Here is a 10335-nt window from a genome sequence, read left to right on the forward strand (position 1 = left end):
TATTAAATACATATATACATTAAAAATAAAACTGTTATGTATTATCGTTGTGATATTAAGATAGTAAATACCCTAGTATCTGCGTAGATAGATAGTGGTGAGGCGTAGTGGGGGCACTGTTTTTTTTTTTCCTTGGTATATTATTGTTAAATTTAATTAGTTATGTTAAGCTGAGTCACATAAGTTAAGTTAAAGGGAATATATAAGTTTTATTTGTTTTTGTTTTTTGATAAGATTGTTTTTTCTTTCCGTTTTGTGTACCATATCATTTATTAATCATTTGTTTATATAACTACAATTGTGTTGTTTTTTTATATACTGTCTGGCTTGTTTATTTAATTTTTTTTATTTAATTGATATTTAATTTGACAGATGGGTAGGTATCTCGCCTATAGTTGCTGTTAATCTACTGAAAAGGTATTCTCCAGTGGTCACAGTCCAAGGCATTGTTTATACAGGGGCATATTAAAGTCATATTGTTTCCCCTAGTTTTCGTTATTTCCAGGGGGGGGGGAAACGTAGCCCCTAAGGAGCGATTTATTCATTATTGTTTTATTATTGAACTTCTGTGATTATCTCCTTTCTTTTAACTCACCCCTTTCTCCGCTGGGCGTGTGCAAATATAAAAAAATAATATAAATATAAATTAAATTAGTGGTTAAATGTGTTCAAAATTTTCCCTCTTTTTCGTCTTAGATTTTCTTGGAATATTATAAAAATCACGATAACTTGAACTCGAGCCCATTAATCGACTTAAACCCTAGGGAAATAAGTAGGGTGGTGAGTGAGAGCTTTGTGATGTGCGCAACGGACCAGATCTTTTATTAAGGAGGCCCATAACAGAAATATTAAAAGTTTAGAGATTGATGATAAAAATAACTTTCGGTGGCTCCTACGTTCAGAAGGTTTATGAATTCTAATGTTTATAATCGCATTTATAAATAAATAATGAAAATAATAATTATTTCATTCATATGCTAAAGTTTTATATACAAACATTGAAGTTATATATAAAAAAAAATTCTTAACTGTTTATTTAATGACAATTAATCTGTACTACTACTATACATGAATGGTCAGGAATCCAGTACTTTGTAAGGAAGTATTGTTCGATCGAACAATTGTTGTGCAAACAAACCAACGGTTGTTCAAGGAGATGGTTTGGTCAAAATCACACTCGACCGCTAGGTTTTCCCAAATTAAGGTTAGGTTACCCACTTTATGAAACTAGATTGACCTCTCTAAGGCTACAGGGTTGACTCACGGAAACAGTACCAGGATAAATAATTATGTTTTACATCCGAATTACATCTACTGAGCCATTCCACTCCTATCAGTTTGTTTATCAGTATTAACAATTGAACGACTTAAACGATAATTATATACATAGTTTTCCCAATATTTATACTTATACTTTTTTAACTTTGAATTAGCCACATAAAAATTGAAAATAAATCAACCATAATAAATATCTTAAGAATCCTAGAGGCTTTGGAGACTATTCTATATTCAGCAATAATTGAGGAATTTTCCCGGACTGCTATAATCCCTGGGACATACTTCACATTCATTAGCTTTATATAGAGAGTATGTAACTCCGATTACAATCAAAATCTGTATATAATTAAGCATTTAATTAAGGGGCGTTAATATATTGAATTCAGAGAATTTTATTTTCAAATGAAGTTCTCGTATGAAACAGCCAAGGTTCTCTTTTGACAGGTTAATTAATTATCCGAGCACTGTTTTCAAGTTGTTTGAGATCATTCCCAATTTTTATTAATTTTTACAACCTCTATTAATTTAACTTAGATCATTTAATTTTTTTAAGTTAATATAATTATTATTTGGATCATTTGACTAATTACTTTCATTTATACCGGGTAAGGGAAAGTACGTGGGATCGTGAAAAGTTTCTAATTCAAGTTTTCTACGTAAATACGTGTTTTGAGATCCTTTGAGTCCAAAAAATATTGTCTGGGGAAATGGTCCCTATTCGTGTCTGTGACCCTAGCCCAAAAACGAAAAGTCGTACGAAACTGGAATTACATCTTTAAGGTAGGTATATCTGGGATGTAATAGCAAATTTTTCGTTAATATCTACTTATCGCAAGTGAAATTTTATAATAATCGATGTTTTACATTTTTTATCTTCAAATCAGCTCTAACGTTTTCGATTAAACTCGGCGAATCAATAAACAACTAAGTAGTATTTAATATAATACAGATTTTATCCTTACTAATATATACTGACTGGGATTAAACGCCGAATGTTCAAAAAATCATTCTGTAAATTGAATTTCGTCATTTATAAGAAAAAAAAACTTGCTTAGTTTTATACACTGTTTGCGTATTAGTATTTTGGTAGTGTTTTAGTGTTTGCTGTTTTGAATATAATCACTATATATATATATATATATATATATATATAATATTTTCACTTTCTTGAGACTGGTTTTTACTGTTTAAATACAATCAATTGTATCCAAATTGTCAAAAGTCTCAAAACATTCTTTATTTTTTCATTGGTCCAACAATACGGCCAATTCGCCCATCCTCAAGGACAATCTATCACAAAACAGTTTTATTATATATTGATTTATAACAATTTTGGCAATTGGCAATATTATTAATAAATAACATGCCATAAAAATAAGTTAAATTTACACTCAAATAATTTATTTTAAATAATTTCGGCAGGCTATTCTACCCAGGTCAATAGTTTCAGTAAAAAATACTCAATGATATAATAAAACATTTGGAAATTATAATAATTTATTAATAACCTATAATTATTTATATAGACATTTTGAATAAACACTATCCAGAAATTTTAAGAAAAAATCATTTTATGAAAAATATGGGTAAAAATCATTTTAATATTTCAAATTAACTTTGATATGAATTTTAATAATGAAAGAAATAAGAATTTTAACCAAAATAAATTTGAAAAAAATAAAAGTTATGATCTGAGTGTAAGGAAGGTTACAAATATTGTTATGAAATAAAGAATTTTATTTTAACTCTGATTTCTATTTTCTGTTATTGTCTCCTCTATATTTAATTATGTGTGAGGTGTTCGACCGTAATGTGCTGTATTAAGATGATTGGTCGTTTTTGGACTGTTGATGTGAGCGGTTACATCTTCGGACTGAATTCATGCGTTCTTATGTTTTCTCTCTCTGACATAATTTTCATTTTTTACTTTCACTTACTCATATATGGAATATATATTAAGTGGAATCACAGCGGTCGTACTGAATTTCATTTAGAGTTTTAGAAGGAAATACACGTTTTAAGTTTCTCAGATTCGAAATTACCAAGTCTAGCAAAATGACCTGTGTGTGCCCCCCCCCCTTTTTTTTTTTTTTATAAATTTTTGACATTTCAACAATTTACAAATCTAAAATCATATTATAAATTGCCTACAAATACTTAAGGCTAACTCGAGTAAAACTACTCCCATTATAAATCCCTAAAGTAATGCAAACTAGTTCTGGAGAAAAAGATATAAATCATTCATGAATTATACATTTTTAAAACTATTTTATCTGGAAAATTAGATTTCTCTGGAAAGTTGCCCCCTTACAACCCCTCACAACTATAGCCATATAAATCATTCTTATTGGATAAGCTTTTTATTTTTCAGCCGGTATTCATTTGTTCTGTCACGACTATCTTTACTAGTTACTTTGTAACTTGATTCTTTTAATGACCCGTTCAAGGCCATTATTTAAAAGAAATGGAGGTAATTTTATGTGCTATGCCCAACCAAAAAATGGAATTGTGTCTAAAAGTGTTTATTTCTTTAAAAAAATATAAAATTATCTATAATTTTGTAAAACAAATATGAATGTTTAAAATATCTATGAATATTTAAGTCATGCTAATTTCGCTACAAGAGTTCTAACTATACCCTGTAATACACAATAATTGGCGTCGGAGGTATGAAATAACGGTGCAAGAATATTGGGTAAAAAATTATGAAAAAAGTTACCAAAACGTAAAACAATGAAGAGTCATTGGGAATTTCAATCCTGATCATTAAATTTGATTAACTGCCTTTAGTGTCCAGTGGTATCACGGAAACGATTGGTTGTGGTTTCAGTATCGAACCCGTTTTTTTGTAAGTTATAAGATACATATAAATTTGGAGCAAAAACTAATGAAACTTTTTTAGAAACTAAATTTTTAAAAAAATAGTAAAAATAAATTAAGCTATTCAAATATTTTCCTAGGTAGATTAGTTCTATTTCAACTTCAATATAAATAAGTAGTGAGGAAATATAATTATTATACAATAATTTCCAACCCGATTCCTTCCTTAAAGTACCAGTTTTTTTAATCTTTTTTGAAGTTTGTAATTATGTCAAGAAATGGTTATTTTTTTTTGTTTATGGTTTAATTAATAATTTGACATTTGACAACAAGTGAGACAGTAAAAAAAAAATTGTTGTTTTTTATTAATGGTAAAATATTTTATCATTTACAGTTTGATTCGGTCTCGGAACAAAGTTTAGTTGACAAATTTTTATTAAATTTAGTTAAGGAGTATATGAATTAAAGATAATATACATGAAAAAGTGTAGTAGAAAATATCTTTTAAATTTCTCGAAAAGTCAATATACATGGTCCAGGGGCTGCCATCGGAGGCAAAGCCGATATCGATATTAAACTGCAGGGTAGGACCTGCAATCGACAGGAGTCTGGCAATGTCGGCATTCTGATTTATAACTAACTCCTAAGGATTTTGTGATTAAAGATATAAGTGTGTGGGTGTAAGTGCGTGCTTTGTGCGTATATGTGTGTTTGTTTCTGTATTATTACATTTTATACTTTCCCAACTACCTATATTATAATATTATTCTATTAAAAAAAAGTATTTAATCTCACTTTTTATATTCATTTGTGCCTCTCGATTTTCGAGAAATAATTCTAAATATAAAGAATCTGCAGTTGGTTTCAGTCTTTACTCTGAACTTTCTTAGCAATGTTTGTTTAATGTGCACCAAATCATAGAACGAACTAGCCTAATGTTCATTAATTTTTAAAAGGAAAGAATTGCATAGGAGCAGGTGACCACTTGGGAAAGAGGAAGTTAGTTATAGATTTCAATGCTATTGTTAGTCGTTATGACTATTCTTTGTGAGTGGACCCAATCAGAAAGTGACCGGGGAAGCCACGATTTTTGGTGTTATGATATCCTTTGTATATTATCTATAATTTATAAACTCTTTAAGTAAGTTTGATACAAATTTGTTGACTAAACTTAAACCATTTTTTTCTTGTTTACTGTCCCACTTGTCAAATGAGAATTACCAAGTAGATCATAAACAAAAAAGATATAATAATAAATAACTATTTCTTGAAATAATTACAAACTTGAAAAAACATTAAGAAGCCTGGCTTATTTTAAGCAAGGAATCGGGTTGGAAAGTATTGAATGACACTTATATTTCCTCATTACTTATTTATGTTAAAGTGGAATAATACTAATCTACCCAAGAAAAACATTTCAATAGCTTAATATTTTTTTTAATTTATTTTATAAAATGTCTTCATTAGTTTTTGCTCTAAATTTATAGATATATTATAACTTACAAAAAACCAAGTTCGATACTGAAACCACAAGCAATCGTTTCCGTGACACCACTGGACACTAAAGGCAGTTAAACAAATTTAATGATCAGGATTGAAATGCCTATGATTCCTCATTCGTTCAATTTTTTTCGTATGTTTTCACCAAAAAAACTTACACCATTTCATACCTGGACGCCTATTAATGTATATATAGAGGGTATAGGTAGCTAACATTCGCATTGTGTAGTAGCGTAAATTCTTCTTGTAATATTTATTCATTCATATTCAGCAATTTAAACATCAATGACATTAAAATTCCACAAGGGTGCAAATTTGTTTCATTAAACGCATCGTCACTGTTTACTGATATACACATCCCAAAAATAAAAAAATAGCATTAAAACAAATGGAACAAACTTGAAACACACACAAATACTCCCTAAACACGATTTATGGAAATACTATATTACGTACCAATAGAGGATATTTTAAATTTAATGAAAAATTCTATATCGAAAAATTCGGATGCCCCATAGGATTTTCTATTGCCCAGATTTTGGCAGCTATTTACTTAGAAGATTTATTAGATATTGTAATATCTAAAATACCGTTTCGTATACCGTTCATATACAAATTTTTTGATGATATCATATTCGCGATTCCAACTAATAACAATAAAAAAAAAAATAGTTTAAAGAGAATTTAACAACTACGCTTCCAGATTAAATTTTACTATAGAATTTGAAATAGAAACCAAATTAGCATTTTTAGATATACTTTTAATAACAAAATCGAAAGAGGAAATAGAAACAAATTGGTGGAAAAAACCTATTCACTCTGGAAAATACATACACTATACCAGCCAATGTCCAAAAAGATACAAAATTAACACAGCTAATATTTTAATAAACCGAGAGCGAATATTAACATCTCCTATATACCAAAAATAATATAAAACAAAATTGTAGATCTTCTCCTATCAAAGGGGTACCCACATAAACTAGTCTGTCATTTACTAAAGCAAACACAAACATTGACACAACCACAACTTCATGAAACCAACAGCAAAAGATACTACACAATCTCTTATATACCCACATTTTCAGAGAGAATATACAATAACCCTAGAGAATAACAAAGACAAAAACGATTACGCAATTACATACAAAAACACAGCCACTTTGTCTAACCTTTGTACTAATACGAAAGATAAGGATAAAATAGAACTACAATCTAATATAGTGTATGAAAACCCCTCTGAAGAAAACTGCGGGAAATCCGTTTTTGGAACTTCAGAACAGTATCTAAAAAGAAGGGTGTATTAACACAAATATAGTTGTACCTCTATAACGAATAAACCTGAACATACAGCTCTCACTACATATTTTAGAGAAAACAGGTAATAAATTCTAATTTGATGCCCCAAAAATCATACATCGGGAAAAAACAACTCCAAGGGAAATTAAAAAGAAATGATCACAATAGAAGAAACATAAGGATCAAGTCATCAATAAAAATTCAGATGTAAAAATTTATGTTATTCTAACCTAATAAATACGTAAAGACGCAATAAACAACATTAAATAGAAACAGACCAAATATAAACAACAGACTGATTACCTGCTGAGAAATAAACAAAAAAAACGTTACATGTGGGGAAACCTAAAGAAACCTTACCTTCATTTCAAAACCGATTCAGTTCTTCCCTAAACTGAAGATGGTAGATAAAGGTAAATTGTAAATAATGTTTGTATTAAACCATATTTTGATTTTAATATTTATTAGTCAGAGATTGCACTATGTACTTGCAGTTATTTGACAATTATTTGAAGAGAATGTTTGTTCTTAAAAAACTGTTTTTCACATTGCAGGGCATGACTATGCAAGGATCAAAGTTGTAAAATGACGCCAAAAGTTGTATTATTTACGTATCCAGAAGACTCATTATAAAAAAAATATTTATATATATAACTAAAATCTCCTCTTTCCGTTTTTAATAAGTGTTTCAAAGGTAATATAAGAGTGGAGTTAATTCGGCGTTTAGGGAGCGGTTAACACGCCGGCCAACTATTATTTTTAGTTTTATGATCTCCTCGAGAGTATATTATATTTAATTACAAATAATTACATTAGAAACGAAAATCCAAGGAGAAACTAATATTAGAAAAAAAAAAAAGTTATTTGATAAAAAGTTAATATTATTATTTCAGTTAGAATCAAAGAGTTAGAATACTTCCTGCTAGCATAATTATGAACTTTCTTCCACAGAAGAAAGTCATTCTATATACGACTTCTCTTTACAATTTCCCTAGAAGAGTGTAATATGAACCTCTGAATAAAGTAAAGATTGTTCAATATAAATGTTTATTCATACTAATACGGTAAAAAATAGGCATGGTGTCTTTTCTTATTGACACAAAAGTGTAACGTTAATTAAAATATAAATTAATTTAAGAAAAATAATGTTAATATTATAAAATAATTGTTTTAAAATCTGTTACGTAGCGCGCATCACATAACCTTCACTTACTTACATACTTACATCCTTAAGTTTTATGTAGATCAGCTCGTGTTGAAAAAATCTTAGTACCAGAGAAGATGAAAATTATGAACACGAAATTTTTCTGTTGCTATAAATGTTCATATTTTAAAATCTCTCGAGATGGGGATAACAAATATAATTTTTTTTCCAGATAAGACTAGCAATTTGACAGTCATATAATCTGAAAAGATCATGGAGTCTCACACTTTTTTCGTTCGAATCAGATTTATTTATTTTATTTATTCGTTAATTATTTATACAGGTTAGCAAATTTAGTATTTACAAATTGTTTATTATTGCTAACTAAGCAAGTTTTTTTTTCTTATAAATGACAAAATTCAATTTACAGAATGATTTTTTGAACATTCGGCGTTTAATCCCAGTCAGTATATTTGTAATCACACTTTTATTGATAAAATCTACCTTACACAAGATAACTTTGTGTCCTCAGAATCGATAATTATCACTCGCAAGAAACGCATTTGGTTCTGTATATTTCGGTATGTAATAAAATGTGTGGTCAGGCATATTAGATCAAATTGATGATTCAATTATGATGATTTTTAGGGATTTTGCGGATTAGAATCTAGTTGATCCTTTATTGAATGTGTTTGATTCCATCCACTCCTAATAGAACATCTTAATTTAGGAAACTTTAAGTCAGATTTTGCCCATATTTAGAGAGAAGTTAGGGATCAGTGTGGAAATGGTCTAACTTTAATTCCATATACTACTATTGTGTCCTCAAGCGCGAATCATTGTGATATGCATATCTGTCTCACGCGGCTAGTGTAGATTTTACACTCTAACGTTTACAGTCGCAATATATAATTAATTAATATAAAATCATTAGCCCTGAAATATACTTAAGTATTTATGTAATTTTAATATCTAGAAAAAGGTTTATTTCCACAGGTAAATAAAAAACAGGAAAATTATAAATAAGTGTCGTAAGTAAAGTCAGGATAACGCCCTCACCATTTCTTCTGGACGGTTTGTTACATAATTATATATGTAAATTTAATTAACATGTATTTTTAAATATAAAAATTCATGATATTAAATATTTACCTTCATGTCAAGGTTAAATAAAGTATTTTATTATTATTTTTAAATTCGTTATTTTATTGAACTAGAGAATATAATTTACGAAGAACCCTTTTTGAAGTAAGTAGATGATGGAATTTGATATAAAGTAAACAACAACGACAACAATAGTCCTTAATATACCTCCATAGTTGGGAAAATCGGACCAGGCGTTTTAGTAATGTAAGAGTGCCGAGAAAAATACTTTTACGCATCATTTAGTGAAAGTACTGCATGGAGTCAGATAAATTATATAATATACAGAACCAATTTGTTTTATCTATACAAGCTCAATTTTATCAAAATCGATTTAAAGTTCGATCGATGTCCAAACAGATATTTGTCTAACGACAGACAAGGAGCCAAATTTTTTCTTTAATGAATAACGTAAACTTCGATCCTGAGAACATATGTTTTCAAACTTTTTTATTTATGTAAGAATTCAAAATTTCTTTCCTGCGATATGTTCTATACTGATACTAACTTTTGGCCTTGTCTAAATAGAAAGATTTTTTTACCAACTCCTTTGGTTATTTAGTATTTTTTTCTTAGCAAATAAAAACCTCCGAAGCCAATCACTTTCTTAAATAATATACAGCTGCTTCGAGTAGATTTGGCTATATGCTTATAACTAATCCTCAAAGGGCTTTGTATAGTTACAACTAGTAACGTAGGATTACGGCATGTAAGCTGGATTATTCCTGGACTTAACTCTGATAATCTTAGATAACACGTATGTGCTTCTCGTCGAGCCAATAACCTCGAATTTCGGGAATAGGAGGGGATGTCTTTACAGCGAATTCCACATGACATACTGTTCCCAGTTTTCGAGGAGCTTCCAGGAAGATCCAAAATAATAATTTCACAGTTAAAGTTGTAATAATTACATATTTAAATCACTGCGCTTTCGATTCACCTAATAGAGTTAGAAAAATCTGAAATTCATTGGTCAGACTCCTTCTCAATTTTGACTGTTTATTACTGTGTGATTTTTTTAATTCAAATAGTGGACCTAATTTTATGAGTAAGCTGGATTGATTTACACCACTTTTGAAATTTCATTAAAACCATCTGAAAAACAATAGTTGGTGCAATGTTATTTTCCACTTTATACTTATATATTTATA

General features: G+C 29.0%; 1 protein-coding gene across 1 annotated transcript in view; it reads left to right on the forward strand.

The window, feature by feature from the left end:
- LOC106688341 (neuronal growth regulator 1) overlaps positions 1-10335 on the forward strand; it is a gene marked incomplete at its 5' end in the record, with an annotated part of 208226 nt that overhangs the window by 66876 nt on the left and 131015 nt on the right.

This window comes from Halyomorpha halys, unplaced genomic scaffold (assembly GCF_000696795.3).
Source record: "Halyomorpha halys isolate HHAL.00 unplaced genomic scaffold, Hhal_1.1 Scaffold1106.1, whole genome shotgun sequence".
In the NCBI taxonomy this organism is placed as follows: domain Eukaryota; kingdom Metazoa; phylum Arthropoda; class Insecta; order Hemiptera; family Pentatomidae; genus Halyomorpha; species Halyomorpha halys.